The sequence below is a fragment of the Lynx canadensis genome, chromosome B4, assembly GCF_007474595.2.
Source record: "Lynx canadensis isolate LIC74 chromosome B4, mLynCan4.pri.v2, whole genome shotgun sequence".
NCBI lineage: Eukaryota > Metazoa > Chordata > Mammalia > Carnivora > Felidae > Lynx > Lynx canadensis.
The window spans coordinates 35,324,406-35,344,597 of record NC_044309.1 but is presented as its reverse complement, the minus strand read 5'-3'; the positions used below and the strand labels follow the sequence as shown (position 1 = coordinate 35,344,597).

Sequence of the window (20,192 nt, the reverse complement as noted above, 5' to 3'; positions counted from 1 at the left end):
GAAAAAGATTCATGTAAGGCAGAGATAGGCTGGAGCCTCCATCTGGACACTGTTAATTCATCCTGTTCCAGAGGAGACCACCCTCAAATGAAGGTGCCCCGACATGACTGCAGTGCAGCAGTTGTTGATTAACACACACTGGGGGTACTACTGGAACTGGGGAGAGCCAAAAAAGGGGAAAAGCTCACCATGGGTTGAATCAAAAGAACCCCCTTGAGGCTTGGAGGGACAATGGTGTTTGTTCATAAGGATGACTCCACTTCCATCTGGCAGACTGGGCACATTTTTTAAGAGAGGAATTATGCTGTTGTGAGGCAAAAGTGGGCTTTGAAGTCTGACAAATCAGGGTTTGGTGCTGACTTCATTTCTTAGTTGTATGACTTCTAGAAAACTCTTTTTTTTTCAATCTTTTTTTTAATGTTTATTTTTGAGACAGAGTGCAAGTCGGGGAGGGTTAGAGAGAGAGGGGGACAGAGGATCTGAAGCAGGCTCCACCCTGTTATCAGAGAGTCTGATGCAGGGTTCGAACTCATGAACCGTGGGATCATGATCTGAGCCAGTCTAATGCTTAACTGACTGAGCCACCCAGGTACCCCCAGAAAGCTCTTTAACCTCATTGAGTCTTAGTTTCCTTAGCTGTAAAATAAAGATAATAATAAACTCATGGTTTCATAACAAGGGTTACTAAGATGGCAAATACCAAAAACCTGCCATAATTGACTCTCAACAATTTTATTTTACTCCTAATTAAATGGAAATATTATACTTTAGGGTTCCCAGTGTGTGTTTGGGAAAGACAAGCTCATAATTCATTCGGGGTCCTAAGCTGCATTTCTTGGGCCTCTCCCATTCCTTTCTTCAAGTTCTAACCTCATGGATCTGTATGAATGTTCTAAGGGTAACACATCCGAAAGCCCAATTCAGGGACCCTCACATGTGCTCTGAGCTGGTGGTGGCAACTCATGGACCCCAGCCAGCCTTATCTGAAGCCCCTACAGGCCAGAGTGTGACTGTAACCACGTGTCATCACCCTTGCTCACCCAGTAGCCTCATGTTGGCTGCTGGAGTTTCAGTCTGGGTTCTACAAATGGCCCTAATGATTTATGTCCCATGACCCAGTGTTCTGCACCCACAAGCCTGTAGCCTCCCACCTGCCGGAAGTCATTGGGAATTAAAAACACCAGTGAAAACAAACAGCTGCAATGTATTATGTCAGAACTATTTCCTTCCTCTTGAAGACAGTCTCCAGAGGTAATTTTCTTTAGGTCACCTACCCTGTGTTGAACTTAATAGCTTAAAAATGACCTGAAATGTACAAAGATGTGCAGGTATAGAAGGGGGAAAGGCAGTTTTCCATGGTTAGGAGCCTATCAGAGCAAGATGTCAACACACTGGCTCCCTCCTGTCCCTGAAAAGCAGGTCTGCTCTACTCTTCCTTCCAAATGCATTTCCATGTGCAGGATGTGTGTCAGGGGGATCCTGGGTTAGAGACCCAGCTCTTCCATTTGCTTGCTGAGTAAGCTTCTTCTTCTGAGCACTTGCTTCTCAAGCATGAGTGTCTTGTCTTGTAGACTGAGTGCTGACATCTGCCTGACCTCGTTACAGGTTGTTGTGAAGTCAAATAAGGCAGTGCAAGTGAAAGCCCATGGTAAATTCTAGAGTACAGATTCAGAATGAAGTAAGTTGTCACAACTTTTGGCAAAAAGAATGTATGGCAGTGGTATAGATATCTCTCCCCAAAAACATAAGGCTGGAAAAAAAATCAAGGCTGGCCCGAAGGCTGTTAGTGTATAAACAGTTTTTAAGTAGTAAAAAAAAAAAGAGAGAGAGAGAGAGCTAGAAGATTTTAGCATAGGGAGACCTCAAAAGCCTTGAAAAGGAGTATAAAACCTCTCCAAACAAAACAAAACAAAAGCATCCTCTTTGTTTCTCAGTGACAATTCCCAAACTATTTTAAGCCACATTGATTCTCAAGAGAGAAACCACCACCAAAGCATGGATGAAGAGGTTTCATTTCCCTGCCACTGCTGTGAAATACCCCATGCTAATTTAAAGATCTGGAATTTTCTAATAAAAACAACCAGAATGTGTTAGGCAAGATTATTCCAACTCTGCCCATCTGTCTTTCTGTCTATTGTATCTGTCCATCTAGCCTGCTTATTTCCAAAAGATTTAAGAGGGTTTTATTAAATTTAAGACCATATGAAAGAGGACAATTATAGCCCCTGTTTGATTTTTACATTACAGATAGAGCAGTAGTTTTTTAAAGAACCATGTTTGTCTCTGTCCTATTTTGGGTCTCAGGTACATGGTTCCTATTTTTAGTAGCTCTGTGGTATTGTGAATCTGAGATTTCAACCACCAGTGAGTCAGAAGGTCTGGCTGCCCAGAGATACGTGACTCAGATGGGCAGGAATAGTCTGTTTGCCAGGAGGTGAGGGTTGAAAGGGGAGCTTTTGTGCTTAGTGAAGAACGTAAATGAAAACTTGATGTTTAAATAGAATTCTGTTACCCTTCCAGAGGTCCCTTTCCCCTCCTCCCTGAAACTAATCCCTTACCCAGGAAAGAACCAGTGCCAACTCATTAGCCATTTCCTCCTCTTTAGGAGTGTCCTGGGGAAGAGGTTTCTGGGCCACATCAGAACAGCCTCTTCATAAGCAGAAATGGAAGAAAGAAATGGACAGAGTACAGATGTTGGGGTAGGTGAGGGTCACAGGGAGAATTTTTCCTTTTTTAAGAGTAAGGAACTAGAAGAACAGGTGGCTTCCTCTGAAAAGGGGGAAGTTACCAATTGGTATTTTCTTGATTAGACATTGGATTGGAAATACCATAGAATTTATTTATCCATTCACCATGCATCCAGTTTAACAAATATATATATATATATATATATATATATATATATATATATATATATATATATATATATATGTAAAGCTGACTACATACTGGACTGGCCCTTTGCTAGATACTAGGAGAAGAGTAACTATTCTCAAGAAGCTTACAGATTGGCAAAAGATAGTCAGAGAGACAATTTTGCTACAGGATCCTTTCCAAGGCTAAGGTTTAGTGAATTTAAGTTTTCAGGAACTTTGGCACTTCAGATCTGTAGAGGCTCTGCTTGCGTTGAGGTAGATGAGCACTTGGGAGTACATAACTAGATAAACCCAGAGGAAACGAGGATTGTTGGCTTTGGCTATGTGAGTACCCCTCCCCCTTCATACTTTTCCCAGGCACAGACGTCTCTTGAAGCCAAGCACCTGCAGGGTATGGGCCTTCTCTGGGCGTGGGCCCAAGGGTTCCAGTGATCAGAAGCCTCCAGCCTCACCTGATTGAAAATGCTCATCATGGGAGCTGGGATAGTTGTGGTTTTAGCTGCTGTTTAGATTTTCCAGTGTTCCATGAAAGCTCCTGAATCTCTTCCCTAAATAACAAAGTTCTGTTTGGTATTTGGTGAAATGTTTGGAGTGTAGTGTTCAACTGAGCAGAACTAAGCTACTGACAAAATACTGTCTCAGTCATTTAATAATAATAGCTAACATTTGTATAGCACTCTACAGTTTAACAAAGCTCTTTGCAGCAGCTCTGAGAGCTCCATCTGAGGGCAGGGTTACCATGGGCATTTCACCCATGGAAAATGGGCTGCCCAGAGGAGCTGAGGAACGTGCTCCTGGGCCCACGGCTGGTAAGGCCAAATGTGGGACTTTTGAGTCCTGAGCCAGAATCATTGCCCTTCACTACCCTCCCTGAAAGCTTTGGCAACTAAATGCCTCTTCTAATGCTGGTTTGATTGTTGCCTCTGGTCTCAGTCCCCTGCAATATGCCAAAGGCTGCTACCAGTTGTATCTTCCCCAAACTCTCTTTAGTTGTGTAATTGTGCCCTTTTCCTGCTTCAGCACCTAGAATAACTCTTCTAGGATTAAGTCCAGGCTCATAATACTGGAATATCTCCTCTTTGCCTGGTCCTCTCTCACTATCCCACCGTACTTCCTCACCACCAACAACTGGCATTTTCTGTAGCCAGGCTGATTTTTCTCCATGATTAACATGCCATGGTCAACTTTAGATCCCAGTGTTGGCTAGCTGTGAGGTGGGAGAGGGGAAACTCTTTTATTTGTTTGTTTGTTTTCTCTTGTAGCCTCCTTGGTATCTGGCAAGGGGCTAGTTAATGAACAGCAAACCCCTTCTGAATCAGTAAGTCAGAGAATCTGAGTGAAATGGGAATTTGTGTGGACATAACAGCACCACGATAGAGTCAAGAATAGGATAAGCCTCCAGGATGGGCTCTTTGTGGGCAAGAGACTGTCTGAAATAGATGCTTAGGAGAAAGGGGAATGTTTTTCCAAGACCAGTGAGCCCACATCATGAGCAGGATCAGGTATGTCACTTAGGGTGTTTTGGAGCCCAAAGTGGCCTGCAAATCAGACATGTCCCCTACCCTACCAGTGGAAGTTGGTGTGGCTGGAGTCATGGCCACTCTTCAGTCAGTTGGCAGTGGCCACAGATGGCTCATATCAGCTGTTTTCTGGGCAGAAGCCATTCTGTTGATCCCCAGAGATTGGGGGAGGCCTGAGGGGATGGGGATTTATTTAGGAAGACAAGTTTAAAGGAACTTCAGAATGGAGCACAGAATGACTTAGAGAGTGGGCCCCAAAGGGGGATTCAATGTCCTGGAAGCATGAGAATATCAGAGGCCTTGGAGGGAGTCCCATTGGAAGTGGAATAGGGATATTGAAGGCTTATCCTAGGCACTCTTCCTCCATGTCCCTTCCTCTACCAGATTCATCCCCTTCCCCCATCACCTCCTCAAGTGGAGCTATTCTATTGATCACTGTAAACTGGCTTAATAGGTTTTATGGACTAACCTGATCATCTTACTATGAGTTACAGTATTATTTTGTGGGGAAAAATGCTCCACGCCTTTTTTCTCCAAATTTTAGTAATAGCCTTTGTTTTAAAGAATAATCTTAAGGGGCAACTGGGTGGCTGTTGGTTGAGCGTCCGACTTCGGCTCAGGTCATGATCTCACAGTTCGTGGGTTACAGCCCTGCACTGGGCTCTGTGCTGACAGCTCAGAGCCTGGAGTCTGCTTCAGATTCTGTGTGTGTGTCTGTGTCTCTCTCTGCCCCTCCCCTGCTCATGTTCTGTGTCTCTCTGTCTCTCAAAAATAAATAAACGTTAAAAAAGTTTTTTAAACAATAATCTTAAAATTATAATTATGCAAGTAATACATAATCATTATAGAAAAATAAAAGGACAGATTTTTTTTGAGAGAGAGAGAGCAGGGGAAGTACACAGGGAGAGAGAATCTCAAGCAGGCTCCATACTTAGTGCAGGGCCCAACACAGGGCTTGATCCCATGACCCTAGGATCATGACCTGAGCCTAGATCAAGAGTCAGATGTTCAACCAACTGAGCCACCCAGGCATCCCAGGACAGATTTAAAAAGAAAAAAAATCTATTCAAAGTATCAGACATCAGGGACACTACCATCTTGTAGTGTATATCCTTCCATCTTAAACCATACAAATGCAAAAATGTAATTTTTAAAAAGAATCCTACTATACATAGTATGATATGTAACCTGGTTCTTCTTTAATTACATACCATGAATACCTTTCTGTGGCGCTAAATATGAATCTACAGTATCATTTTAATAGTAATCTAATATTGAATTATATGAAGGTATCATAATGTACTTTATCAGTGCTCTGTTTGGAGAGCGTTCTCTATTATCAACAGCACTGTGAAGAATAACTTTATTCTTCTATATATACCTTTATAATATATATAAGAAATAACTTTATCAGTATATATCTCTTTTTGTACTTGCTTTATCCTGATGAGGAATTCTAGTAGGGGGATTTATAAGTGAAATGTTATGCCTCTTGCTGTATGTTACCAAGACCCTTAAGAGAGCTTATTGAAATCTAGATTCTCAGTAGCAGAGTATATAGTTCCCAGTTCTTTGAGCATTATCTTTACTAATCTGAAAAGAAAGAACAACTAAACATGGTATAACATTGGAAAATGTTTTCTGAACCAACCCTCATCCTTTTAAAACACAACTGAGGAGCCACCTGTAAAATCCCTAGCAAAACGTGGCCAGAACCAAGCCAGGGGCATCCTTATTTCTACCTTTTGTTGAGACAAAATTGTAATGCAACAAAAAAATTTGAATGGTTCTAGAAATGTAGTGAGATGGGATTGATTTCATCCCTATCTGAAATTTCCTTGAAAAAAGAGATCCTAGTAAAGATCCAATTGTTTAATTCATGTCCCAGTGCCTTTGTTTCCCAACCAGCTTTGGACTCTGATTGGAATACAGTGTAGGCACCTTTGAGACCATGTTTGAAGTAGACGTGAAGTAGGAGGTGCACTGGGCCCAGCTAAGGACCCTGGCCTAGGCCGGCTCTGCTGTTCTATACCTGTCACCAGACAGGCCCTTCCTGTCCTCACCTGTGCAGGTCTGAAGCGACAAGGACCACGCCTGCGCATTGGTTGGACAATCCTGACTTCTCTGCCCACATGCTTAGCTGCGTGACTTTGGGCAAGTGATGTGCACAGTGATTATGCTGTCTACCTCATGCAATTGTTGTGAGGATTAAATAATGTGTTAAGAGCTTGGCACACGATAATCGTTTTTCTTTTGCCGTTTCACTCCGCCATCTGTTCAAATGAAGGATGAAATTATCTGATCTCTAAGAATCCTTTTAGATCAAATTTCCTTAGGATTTCAAGTCAGCATGAGTGAGATCTTGCCTGTTTAAGCATTGATTTCAGCGTAGCTGTGGAATCCTATCTCAGGGAGGTGATGCTTTTGCTGGCTTGGCATTTTTGCAGATAGCCACAGCCTTAGTACTCACACTGAGACATTCTCCTGTGCAGGCCTACTCTTCTGTGATATTGTCCATGTGCTTCTGTTATCTTCCTTCGTGACTGTTGTCCAGTTTAGAAAATGAATTTCCGGGGGATGAGCCCATACCTGTCATCTCCTTTGACAACTCCCCCAATCTCCACAACCTCCTCATCTCATGTGCACCTGCATGAGGGGCTACATTCAGGCATGACTAGCTGGTTGATAGGGTGTTTGATTGACAGGGAATTTATTTCAGTGGGTCAGCCTTACTGGTCCTGGCTGTGATGTCCTTTTCACTGCAGCTTGCTATTGGTTTATTTCAGCCCATCTGCACACCCCCAATACCACCAGTCAGCTTGTAGTTGCCTGTAACTCTCACAGGTATGCCTCCAGGAGTTAATTCCATGCTGCTCTGGAAGGTCTCCACCTGCCCTAATGGGTTAGATCACTGGGAATGATGATGAGGCCCAGCCATTTGTTAGGAAAATAAAACAGAACACATTATTTCCAAATATTATAAAAAAGGAATGACTCGTTAAATATTAGCCACTTAAGTGTTATCTTTAGAAATGTCTTCCCTTTGGTCCATCAAGCAATCTAATCTCCAGTTTATAATGTAATGTAATTGCTGAGTTGTAATTCCAACTATATTAAATCCCCTTTAACTCATGCTATGTGTCCCCAGTGATGGAGCAGAGTTCTGGGTTTCCACTTCATGCACATAAGGTGCCTTTCCTTTTCCCTGCCCTTCGCTCTCACCTATTCTAAAAGAAGTAAATCCAGTTGTAGGTGTATCCGGAGTTCTTTTTATGTTTTCAACACTTCGTAAATCCACCTCGGAGATTCATCCATCTAATCCTTCTTTCATTCAACAAATATTTACTAGCAGGATAATAGCCACTTCAAACGTAGAGTTTCTTTCCAATCTCATGAGTGAGAATATGACTAGCACAGTGCCTGGCACACAGTAGGTACTCAATACATTTTTTTTTAAAGCAGCTCTCATGGTTCTTGATGGTCTGGGCCAAATATTGAAGCTCTGGGCCTAGGTAGATTTGCCTGGAGGAAACAGTTTGCTGCTTTCTTAAACAGAATATATTGAATATATTTTAATCATTTAATCTTAGATTTTATCACATATTTAATCATTTACTCAAGATACCCCAAAGCTATCATTTTGACCGTCAGTGCTGTAATGAATGTTTTATTGAGGAATGCAGAGTTCTTTGTGCCTGTATTAAAGAAGTTCAGAGTGTTGTCTTTGTGGTTCTTATGTTTGATTTTTAGAATTTCTTTCCTTCCTTGCAGTGAGACTGTGGGAGCGGGAGCCTTATTTTTCTGTCAGTGTGTCTCTTTGTGATAACAAGTATCTTACACTTATTTATTAGGAGTTTTCATATGCATTATTTTATTTAGTCCTTACATCAAACTCTGCAAGGTAAATGGAATCATCTCCAATTTTGCTGATTAGAAGAGAGAGGGGGAAAAATACCTGAAGCTTTTAAGAGTTAAGCAAGGTATCACAGACCACATGGATAGGAAAGGGGACAGTGGAACCTACAGCCTGGTCTTCTGATCCTAAGCCTGGGGCTCTCTGCCAGCATCCATCTCCTTTAGCAACTCCTGACCTTTGTCTTAGAGTGTTGGTAACCTGCTGCAAACCTGAGTGTAAATGACTGGGTAAATGTTTAAGAGGCTTTGCTTCAAAGAGAATGTTTGAGATTTAGTGCATGGGTTTTGTGACCTCTCTTTATTGGCTGTTGACAGATCTTTTTCTTCTTTTTCTCTGATGTATAAACAAGGAAGATGGATAGCAGATAGGGTTGCTAGATTTAGCAAAAAACAAAGCAAACAAAGAACAGTAACAAAAAAAAACATAAGATGCCCACTTAAATTAGAATTTCAGATAAACATTTTTTAGTGCATATTTCCCATGTATTATTTGGGACATACTTAAAAAAAAGAATGATTTTTTTTTTTTTTTTTTTTTTTTTTTTTTTTGTCTAGCTGAAATTCGGATCCTTGTTTTATCTGCAGCCCTAAGAGATGGGCTTTGGTCTGGGCTCAGTAATGACAGAAGTGCCCTGAGTGAGAATGAAGGCTGGGAAAAGAAACTGGTAGGTTGCAAAATCTATAGTGTTAATTAGATAACGCTTCCTGGAAACAATGGGTCCTGAGATGCTATTTACACAGCAGTAGGGAAGTGGTTTGGCAGGTAGCTGGAGAAGGGGCTATTCGCATGAAAAAGAGAATAGCAAACTGGAAAAGGATGCCATCTGGAGACACATGCACAGACCAAACAAGGGCCAGTTTACTTTGAGTAAAAGTAAATTACTTTTCAAACATAACAGTGTTTTGTTTCCTGCCTAATATAATGATCAGTTTGGTTCCTGTACTGGAAATAGAAAAAATGGTGTCACCTTCCCTATACTCTCAAGGCAATCTGACAATGATTGTTTGAAAATCTTTGGTTCCCTCAGGCAGTAAATTTAAGGAGCAACTGCCTTGAAAATGGAATTAAGTTGCTAAAGACATCTTTCAGGCAGTCTGGAATTTCTTGAAATCTGGGATATCATTTTTTCCCAATAGCATCTTGAGATCTCCCAAGCCCTGCTTTTAAGGCTGATTGCTACCTGCTATTAGGGAATTTGCCTATGAAGATCCCAGGTAAAGGAAGTTTACAGGGTAAGTTGAAAATTGCCAGCCTGTTAAATGGGATGATGTAGCAAAGACAAGGCATTCTTTGTGATTGCCTCTTCTGGGTATGCAAGTGTTTCACATGCAGCCTTTCACACATCTTTGTAAAGCTTCTCTTGCACCCACAGGAGTAGGATCATGCCTCATGTCCTTGTCTGAGCCTCTCTCTATCTCCTTTCTTTGTATGGTGGTTTACATTACAGATCCAAGGACCAAGCAACTCCCTTTTAAAATTTATATCCACTGATTTTTTTTGAGCAACTTTATTTTTTTTTTAATTTTTAAAGGTTTGCTCATTTTTCAGAGACAGAGAGACAGAGTGTGAGGGGGGAAGGGCAGAGAGAGGGGAGACACAGAATCTGAAGCAGGTTCCAGGCTCTGAGCTGTCAGCACAGAGCCTGATGCAGGGCTCAAACTCACAGACCGTGAAATCATGACCTGAGCTGAAGTCGGACGGTTAACCAACTGAGCCACCCAGGTGCCCCAATCCACTAATTTTTCTTATGTGCTTGTTATATACCAGATACATGTGAAGATGCACAGTCTAAACCTCCTCCCTCAATGGTTTTTATTTTTTTAATTTAAGATTATTTATTTTGAGAGAGACAGAGACAGTGCAAGTAGGGGGGAGGGCAGAGAGAGAAAGGGGGAGAGAGACAGAATCCCAGCAGCCTCTGCACTGTCCGTGCAGACCCTGATGCAGGGGCTTAAACACACGAACTCATGACCTGAGCCAAAACCAAAAGTCAGATGCTTAACCGACTGAGCCACCCAGATGCCCCCCACCAATGAGCTTTTGAGGGCCGACTGGGTGCCTGGCCCCGTGGCAGGTCTTTCACTTTGCCTTCAGCACCCATACTCCTGGAGGGGACATGGAAAGGAGCTGAGGGTGCCAGAGACTTGCCTTCTGCCCCATAGCTAATAAGCAGCAGAGTTGAGATTCGAACTCATGTCTTCTAACTCTAATGTCTTACTTTCTACTTGTCTGACATCACTTAAGACAAGGATTACAAACCAAGGCAGGATAGGTTGTGTGCAGTGGTGTGGGACTACACAGATTGAACTCCTGTTTCTTTAAGACATATTTACTTTGGGGTGCCTGGGTGGCTCAGTGAGTTGAGCGTCTGACTCTGCCTTGGGTCATGATCTCACAGTTTGTGAGCTCGAGATCCATTGGGCTCACTGCTGTTAGTACGGAGCCCGCTTCAGATCCTCTGTCCCCCTTTCTCTCTGCCCTTTCCCTGCTTGCTCTCTCTCTCTCTCTCTCCCTCTCTCCCAGAAATAGATAAAACATTAAAATATTTTTTTTAAAAAAAGAGACATATTTACTTTGAAAAGCTGGTGCTGCGGCCCCAAGAGACTAGGTTTGGGGTTTTGCCTTAGCTTCATAGAAATGTGGACATTGAGTCAGCTTTTCCCAAACATCTAGAACTGAAGCTGAGTATCACACAAAGTCAAGTTGTGTGGCCCTGAGCCCTGTATCTCCGGGTTTGAATACTGTGGAGAAGAATCGCCTGCTGAGAACCAGGAGAAAACCAAGCAGGTGCCTTTCTCATCAGTGGATTGCAGGAATGGTTGAAGGCTCTGTTCTCCCTGAGAGTACCATGGAGGTGGGTGGGTGTCAAAAGTACTTGCAGAGTGTACAGAGGCAAAGAAAGAGTTTGCAGGAATCTATGAAGCAGGGGTGCATACAAACTATGAAGCTATGCTGGGCACAAGTGTCACCTCATACACAGACCCTGCCCTTTCTCCTCCTTCCAGCAGGTGTTAACTTCTTGGTAGCTGCATCATGGGAAGTTCCTGGGGCCCCAAGGAAGAGCTGGGGTGGGAGATTTGGGGGTGCTTAGGGCAGTAGCTATGAACTAACCAGTTCTGAAGTATTTTAATGGTTTAAACACTTAAATCTTAAGTGCTTTATTACATATATTAGCTTGGGTAACCTTCACAAATTACTGTAGGAGTTAGATTCTCTTAATATTGCCATTTCACAGATGTCAAAACTGAGATACAGAGCCATTAAGTAACATCCCTAAGATCTCAAAGCTGGAAAGAAGCAGAGCTGGATTTGAAGCTTCTGCTTAATTTTGAAGACTGTGTTCTTAATTACAAGGTGATTTCTGTCTCTTTATGCTAGTTGCCTGCTACTCTTTCTGGAGGTTTGTCTAGGCTGGCCACCTGAAATCATTCATTTCAGGACTGTGGCATGGAAGTGACTGAACAGGTTGGATCATGGTATGATCTCTCCCTGAGGTACTAAAAAGGAATAAGGTATGATGTTTAGGCATTGGAAACATCTTCGTTCTTCTCTGCCAAATTCCAATGTCTGGGACCTGGATGAGGGGAAGGAGAAACCAACCCACCTCCACAGGCCATGCCCAGCACAGGAAACCCCATGAACTCCCATGAGACTAAACTAAGCCTGTGAAGAAACTGGGGCCATGTGGTAGTTCTCAGACTCCAAGGAGCTTTTCTGATACACAGACTGCCTCTGTTTTCCATCCAGAACCATTGCAGGCCCTTTGGGGTCTTGGGGAGCCCACCCTCCCGGGCTCTTGGAAACCTTCCCTGAGACCTTGCTCTCTGTAAGGTGATAGTTGTGGCTTGTCTGTCAGCAGATCGGTGGAAGGCTGAGCTGTAGGGTGTGTGTGTGTGTGTGTGTGTGTGTGTGTGTGTGTGTGTACGTGCATGCTATATGCACGTGCGTGTCTGCATGTGAGTGTGTGTCCAGATGTACTCCACCTCCTCCCCTAGGCATAGGACAAACTCATGCTCCCCAGATTCTAGAAGAAATGTTTCCATTGTTCCAGTGCTTTGGGACAATGGGCTTGCTATTTTTAAAATTTGTGACCCATGGGGCACCTGGGTAGCTCAGTCGGTTAAGTGCCCAACTCTTGGTTTCTGCTCAGGTCATGATCTCACAGTTTCATGAGTTCCAGCCCCACATCGGGCTCTTTGCCTGCAGCATGGAGACTGCTTGGGATTCCCCCCTGTCTCCCTCTCCCTCCTTCTCCCTCCCTCTCTCTCTCTCTGCCCCTCCCCCGCTCACACTGTCTCTGTCTCTCTCAGAACATAAATAAAATAAATACACTTTATAAAAATAAATTAAAAAAAATAAATAAACTGAAATTTGTGACCCCGGGAAGAGATGGATGTTGACACTGTGTCAGCATGGCTGTGGCTCAGTGCAGTGCTTCCTGGCTTTCTCTGAATGTCCTGTTCACATCTTAGAACCTGCTTCGGGGTAGGGAGCACCTTCTAAGCCTTGAGGATGACTCCCTTCATCTTACAAAGCACAGGTTTGTCAGGTCTCAGCAGGAGGTGATGGGAAGGTCTTCCAAAGTAATATTTAGAAGTAAACATTTCGTTTATTTCTAATAAACCTTGCTTTTGTTTCCACTTCATGATAAGAATATACAGGTATAGACATAAGTATACACAAAGCAGTGTATATATGACAATCATCTGGTTTCTTGTTCACCTCAAGGGCCCTTTTGGGAGTGCCCATGATTTGAAGCATGTGGATTTTTGCCCAGGCCTCCTCTCTTTTCGGAATGCTAGTCCCCTGTGTAGCCCTTTGACTCTGGCTAGTGCCACAGACTCTATAGGACTCAGGTCATCTGACCCCCTTCCAATGAGTGAGGTGACCTTCGTATCATAACATACCCTATTTTAGTTGTCTCCTGCCTCATAATTCTTCACTCATAAATTCTTCGTCTCAAAAATTCTTCCAGGGTAGAGACTGTGCCTGGCTCTGTGTCCTAGCTCAAGGGGTATATGAGCCTGCGTTATGTGCAGTTAGCTTCCAAATTAAGGGATGGGTGCTCCCTTCTCTGCCTCCCCCAAAGTCCACACTTTTCCCACTATACTGGTGAGGAATGGACTGAGATTTACGAGCACCATGGCTGCCTGTCTTCCGGATCATTTCATTGTCATTTGTACTTCCTCCAGCATCTGGGTGCTGTGTGCTAGGCACATTCACAGAATCCATTATTTCATTTCCTTCTGAAGACAACTCTGTGAGGCATCTGCCAGCTGCATAACCATATACATTCTGGAGGTAGATGGGGGAAGGAAGGAAGGAAGGAAGGAAGGAAGGAAGGAAGGAAGGAAGGAAGGAAGCCAGGCTCTACATGTCTACTTGTGGGTTTAGTAAAAACTTTCAAGAGAGGTCCTGCGTGCAGCCAACTCAGAATTAAAAAAAAAAAAAAAATGGTAGCAGGCTCTGGACCTGACGCCCACTTGCTGGTTGCATAGAGATTCCCCTGCCCCATCCAGCAGAAGTGTGGTTCCAAGGGTCAGAGAGTCTCAAGAGATAGGAACCCAGGAGCCATGAGGACTGAGCTCATAGACTGCCTTTGGAATTCCTGGATAGATTAGTCTTCTGGAATCCAGACCCCTGTGCCCCACTCAGGCCTGTTCTCTCTCTGCCTCACTCAAGCCTGAGCTGTGGACACAGGGCCAGACATGCCCACTGATGTCCCTGGGAAGCTTTTGCAGGTGGCCAAGTTCCCTCAGCCCCTTCCCACCTTGGGAACAGGTCTCAGACCCGGCTGCCACCCTCCCGGGGTGCCTCCCGCTTTGGGGAGCTGTGTGTGTGGAGGGGGGATGTCTCATACCTCATACCCACTGCAGAGGAGGCTGTTCCACCCTGGGGCTATTCTCACGGAGCCACTGCAAACAGCCCTTGGAGCATAGCAAGAGAGTCAGTGCCAGCCAGGGACTCTGGTCAGGTCTCAGGGAGAGAAGCTTGCCCTAGAAAGAGCAGTGAGGCGGTGGCGCAACAGACCCACTCTGGGTTGTGATGAGCCCCTCTTCGCCTGCAGTGCAAGTAGGAGGGTGGCTGGGCTGGCTGCCAGCGGTGGGACTGTTACCAACAGATGTGCCTGAGGTGGGGAGGGGCCTGGACAGCACAGGGGAGTCCTGGGCCAGTCCTGACTTCCTGGACCTTCTGCCAGATGGATTACAGGTCTGCTGCAGGCCCCCTTCCCTCCTCAGGGCAAGGGCGGACAGCCCCCAGCCCCAGCCATAAGGAGCTAGACCCATCAGACCCAGCTTGGGGGGAACTTCCCGTGGTTTCCAGCCCACGCTGAGTCACGCAGCTTCTCAGCCACTTAGACAACCCAAACGTAGAGGTGACTGGCATACCTCGGAGCCCCCTTTCCTGTCGGCATTTATGGTGTCTTCTCACTGAGCTGCAGCACCTGGTGGAGGATTACAAATAGGGTCCGCGAGGGAACGGGGCTCACAAGTCGGGTGGGCAAGGGTTTCAGGCGACTAGTCGGCACAGGAAGAGGCACTATATTAAGGCCTGGTTATGTTTAGAAGTCATCCCGAGAATGTTTGGCATGCTGAATATAAACTCGCACTTCCGTCTGCCTGCCACACTTTAAGATCTCTCCCAGAGGGACGCAGAACGTGGGGCACCCTGGAGGAGCTGGGAATGTCTCAGGGGGAAGGTTTCTTTCTCGGGAACCAGGGGACAGTGGGAAATAATTCCTGAGCTTGCTCCTTTCCCGACTTCCCAAATGTAAGATGGGGACATGGATGGATGTGAGCCAGTGATGTCAGCATTCAGATACCAGCAGGAAAAGCTCTCCTGTGAAGCCCACCCAATCCTTAAATGCCCCTCTAATGGACTTCCTCTGAGAGATGGGTGCTAATGTGAGGATTATAGTTGGAAGTTCAGTTAGCCCAGAATGGTGAAAACAATGGCTGTTCTGGATCCATGCTGAATTGAAGGATGACAGCCCCAGAAAGGACAGTGGGTTCTTATCCTGTCCCCTCACTTGATAGATGGGGAAACTGAGACGTAGAGACAGGATGGTGACCTGCTCAAGGTCATACGACCATTCAGCAGCAGCCTAGGCTGTAGGCTGCAGGTTTGGTTTGCTCTAATTGCATGTTCCCATGGATTGTAAAACCACGTTTGGGGTGGGAAATGAAATCACTCTTAGGATTGAGATATCCCCCAAATGCAACTTATAGAGCTGAGACTTGGTTTGGAAAGTGGCCTTAGCAGCTTTGGGATAAGGAAACAGTGCAGGCTGGTCATGAAATTACAACAGAGTATCAGGGAGATTCTCCAGTACTGTCTTAATTGGAATAATCTTTTTTTAAGGTTAAGGGGAAAATGGAAGGGCTCTCGTGGGGTAAATGCTTTTGGGCAAATGCTTGACTCTGCCAGGCCAGGGGCATCTCTAGTAGGGATCCACCACGCAAGGGAAGAAAGCCCTTCCCCACCTTCACCCTGCCCTCATCCTCACTGTGATGTTAGCCCTGTACATGGTCATGGGCATGCAGTGTGGTTCCTGGACTTAGGAGGAAGGTAGTGTGGGTGAGTGTGCAGAGCTCTGCCCTCACACAGGTCTGGCTTTACATCCTGGCTCTGCTTTTCTGCTGCTTTATAAAGATTTGAGCTATTTCAACTCCTGAGCCTCCATTTCCTCCTCCATAGAGTGGGGATAGGATTGTGTATGAACAAGGCCTGGCACATCGTGTCCTCCAGAAAGGGCTCTGGATATAGTAGATGCTCCAGAAATACTGTGGTCTGACTAGGAATTTGCAGATTTGTTATTTGCTTAGTCTTGGAGAGGAAAGAAGACTAATTTCCCGGTAATCAGGATATAAAGATGTAGTGGTTGCAGAGAAGATCAGAGAAAGAAATGGAGCAAGGTAAAAGGAGTAGCTCCAGGGTTCACAGAAGTTTTGGGATTCCTTTTGGGGTCTCTAGCTATGATGTTCACCTTGGGAATCATGTTTGTTCATTCAATGGCTTGTCTGGAAAACTCTAGTGAGGTGAGGTGACCCTTTCCATGTAACATCCTTGTTTTGGTGGATGGTATGAAATTCCTCCTTGCTGCATATGCCTTCTCTCACTGTACCAGAATAAGACCAGAGACCCCCCACATCCCTCCATCAAGTCAGGGACCTACAGCTGAGAAAAACCCAGGACTGGACCTTCCCCAGAGGGTTAGGTTGTGACAATATTAATACTAATCAACACTGGTGGAATGGTCATCACATGCCAACTGCTGTGCTGGAGACTTTACTTCAGAGCAAACCTAGGTGGTAAGACACTGTCGTTACTCCACTTCATGGATGAGGAAGTTGAGGCACTGGAGAGGTCCTATAATTTGCCCAAAGTCACCTGAGTAGTCAGTGGGAGAGGTGGGATGTGAACCCTGGCAATGTGACTCTAGAGTTTGTGCCTTTAATCACTATACCATACAGCTTTTTAAGTAATAGAAAGAGAAAGATCAAAGGGGGAAGGAGAATGGGCCTCAATATACCCATTGACAGGAAATAGAAAAGGAAGTGCCCTGCACCAAGTGGCCAGTTGTTGAATGGACAACATTCTTTCCCTGAAGGCCCAGTTGTTGTTGGTCTGAATGATAAGTACCCCCTTTCTCCAGCCCTTCTCCACTGAATGAGAGCTGAGCTCTGCCCCCATCACCTGCCCCAGCCAGCTTCCTTCACCTGGCCCCGTTTCCTTTTAATCATTGGACACTAGAGTCTCTTGAGTTGGAAAGGACCGTGGAGGTCACCCAGTTAATTCTGTCACCCAACTCAGGCGTCCCTCTGTGGTCTTCCTGGCAGGACCTGTCAGATCATGCAAGGATGATGGAAAGAAGCTCCTTCAAATACCCATCGAATTGTTGGAATGCCCTTGTTCATAACCTCAAGCCAAAGGCTGCCTCCTCACAGTGGCTCCTGCAGGCCCTCTGGTCTGCTCCCTCAGGCCTTTCTGAAGGCAGCTACTGAAGGAACTATCAGACATGCTAACTCTGGGTTTTCAGTGTTGGCCCTACTGACATTTTGGGACAGAGAATTCTTTGTCGTGAGGAACTATCCTGTATACCAGAAGATGTTTAACAACATTCTGGGCTCTACCTACTAGATGCCAGTAGCAGTCCGCCTCCCCAGTCGTGACAACCAGAGTCGTCTCCAGATAATGCCAAATATCCCCAGGGGTAAGGAGAACAAAATCGCCCCTGGTTGAGAGTCACTGCTCTAATTCTGCCTCTGACGGCTGTCAGCTGAAAAGAAATCACCTTCCTCCATCTTGCCTCTGCTGAAGTGCTGTGTCTGGGGGGCCCAGAGTAAACAAGCCAGGGGTTCTCACAGCCATCTCCTGGCCCAGAGGCAGTTTGGTTTCCTCAGTTGTCCCGTCAGGAGTTGGAGGTGTGATAGGTGAGCTGCTCACTCCCTGGGCCCTGTCCCTGCCTTCTCTGTCCCTCCTGTCTTCAGGGTGGCTAATGTGGCCTGGTGAGTGATGACTTGTGCAAGGATTCAGTGAATGTGAGGTTGAGAGGCCAGTCATGGAGGGACTGCTTGATTTTAAGTCTCCTTTCCCATTTATCTTTCCTCAAGAACTTTTCTACAGTGGTCATCTTACTTGATTTGGTGTCTCCAATGCTGCAGACTGGAAATCACCATGAGCAATTCTGTCTTGGCTTGGTTGCAAGACAACATGTTTCCTTGCTGTAGGATTTGTAGTTCTGTGTTCCCCTGGAATGTCCATTTCCCCACCCCTACGCCCAAATCCACATCTACCACCTCTTCCCCACACCTTGGGCCCAGAAATGATCCAACAAGGAAATTTGAACAAGAAAGAGACAGTCCCAAGGCTCCAGAAGAGCCTGAGGACAGAAATAGGATTCCTGTCTTACCAGGTTTCTGTCTATCCAGTACAGCAAGCCTGAGTAGCCTGCCATGCTCAATGTGGCCTGACTCAGAAACATGTTGGTCAAAATGCCTAGCTTCCACCCCAAATGCAGCACAATTTCCTGTGTCTCCAGAGCCACAACATTCCTTTCCTGTGCTTCTAGTCTGCTCTGCAGCAGCTTGGTGAGAAGACAGGCAGTGTGGGGCACTGTCAGATTAGATGCTCACCTAATGTCTCAGAACCTACGCTGTGGGCCTTTGGCAAGAGACCCTGCTGAAGATGCTACCCCAGGTGGCTCTGTCCTCTTCTCCCCCTCCCCTGCTTGCCTAATGAGGCCTCCTAGGCTGCCTGAGGTTGTCAGAAGGTCTATATGGTGAGTCCTCAATTGACAGCCCCTCTGGGAATACAGTTCCCCTGTAATTAAATTCTTACATTAAAAAAAAAGTCTTCATCAATCATACAAAACAAGCTGCCTGCATTTGATGTGTGTGGGTTGCAGGAAGATTTGGTACAAAGTAGTAGGGTTTGAAGACCTTCACAAGACATGCCAGGTGAACTCCCTGTCTTACTGCTATTTTCACCACCTTTGCCAGTAGCTGCCTCATTCCCCATCCTAGAAGGGGATGCATGTTACACCCAAGGACCACTGAACAAGCACCAGACTATTTGTTGGGAGAAATATGTCCTGTGTTTGACTGTTTGGGACAGAAAACTAGTTTAGGACTATCCCTGACCTGCCTCTTGGTTGTGATATGGGCTCTGAAAGGCCACTTCAACACTCTGAACCTCAGTGTTGCCGGTCTGTAAAATTGGATAGTGATGTTCACACTGACTTTCTCAGAGCAGTGGTGAAAGTCTGCAAGACAGGGGCACCTGAGCATCTGACTTCAGCTCAGGTCATGATCTTGCGGTTCATGAGTTCAGGCCCCACATGGGGCTCGCTGCTGTCAGCACAAAGCCTGCTTCATATCCTCTGTCCCCTCTCTCTGCCCCTCCCCCACTTACGCTCTCTTAAAAATAAACAAACATTAAAAAAAAAGACTGTAAAACAAATGACTTTCAACTCGCGAGTGTACACATAAGGGACTGATGGATGGTTTTTCTGGAGGAAAGGGTGGAGCTCCTACTGTGTGGAAGGCAGCATGCTGGATGCTACTGGGAGGTCACCTGTCAAACCTGCATCAGGGCAAGGGAGATGAGTGTGAGTTTAGAGGAGGACCAGATTACTCTGGCCAGGATGCTGAAGGGTGTTGTCTTAGAGAAGGGGGCATCAAGCAGAATCCTAGCATATGGGTGGGATCTTTAGAGGGAGAGATAGTGGACTGTATCCAGCCCAGCCAATGAGCCTCCTCAGGCCTGATTCAGCCTAGGGAAGGGGCTCCCTTGGTTTCAGGAAATTCTGAAGCCGTGGTGCCTTGTGGTAGGGGACCTGCATCTCCTTGGCTCTGCCCTTATACTCCCCACCTGTCCCCTGCAGGAATGCTTCAGTGTTGCCTGGACTACTTTCCTGGATTGAGCACCCTCTCCAGTCCCCAGGAGGCCTGGCACTCACCTGAACAGGGTTACTATGGTAGGAGGTGAAGAGGGACAGGACTGTGGGGCAAGTCAAAGCCCAAAGTGGCCCACGGACCACCTGGCCGTGGATGTGCCACATGCCACCCAGTGGTGCTGCAGGCCAGGGAACGCACTCTGGTCTGGAGGGCTACCTGAAGGAAGTGGAGTGTGAACTGTGCCTCAGCTGTGGACAGGATTTGAAGGGAATGATGCCAGGGGTGGGCGCTGCAGTGCAGGCATGGGACTGGGGATGGATGAGGCCTGTCTTGGGGATTATGATTAGATCCGCGTGGCTGAAGCAGAGCTGTGTGGAGAGAAGCTGGGCGAACAAGGCCAGAATGGTGGGGGAACCACACCTTGTGGCTCCAAAATGCTGGTTAGGCATCTCAATGTCGCACTGTAGGCAGCAGGGTCTTT

General features: G+C 45.7%; 1 protein-coding gene across 11 annotated transcripts in view; it reads left to right on the top strand.

Annotated features, from left to right (window-relative positions):
• The window catches only part of CACNA1C (calcium voltage-gated channel subunit alpha1 C), a 664,692-nt gene that overhangs the window by 286,955 nt on the left and 357,545 nt on the right, over positions 1–20,192 (top strand). The gene's annotated exons all lie outside the window — the stretch shown is intronic.